Raw genomic sequence first — 518 nt, 5'->3', positions numbered from 1 at the left:
TTTTTTTTTCTGGCTCTATTTTTTGTTCATCAGTTTATGTTGTTCATTATATTCTACATATGATATTTATCTTTCTCCGACTGGGTTATTCCATCCCTTCACTTTCATCCTGTGTGTGTCTTTTGTTCTGAATTCGTTCTCTCGTAGACAGCATATAGTTGGGTCATGTTTTTGTATCCATTCAGCTACCCTACACCTTTTGATTGGAGCATTTAATCCATTTACATTTAGGGTTGTTATTGAGAGGTACTTATTGATAGCCATTTTAATTCTGTATGGCTAGGTTTCGCTCTCTGTTTCTTCTTCTCAGCAATCCCTTTAACAGTTCTTGTAATGCTGGCTTAGTGGTGATGAACTCCTTTAGCCTTTTTATTTATTTTTAATTTTTTGGTCTGGGAAGCCCTTTATTTTGAATGATAGTCTTGCTGGATATAGTAATCTTGGTCTCAGATCCCTGCTTTCCATTACCTTGAGTACTTCATGCCATTCCCTTCTGGCCTTTAGAGTTTCTGATGAGA

Source organism: Myotis brandtii, unplaced genomic scaffold, assembly GCF_000412655.1.
Source record: "Myotis brandtii unplaced genomic scaffold, ASM41265v1 scaffold1834, whole genome shotgun sequence".
Classification (NCBI taxonomy): domain Eukaryota; kingdom Metazoa; phylum Chordata; class Mammalia; order Chiroptera; family Vespertilionidae; genus Myotis; species Myotis brandtii.
The sequence above is the reverse complement of the archived record's forward strand: the minus strand, read 5'-3'. Positions refer to the sequence as shown.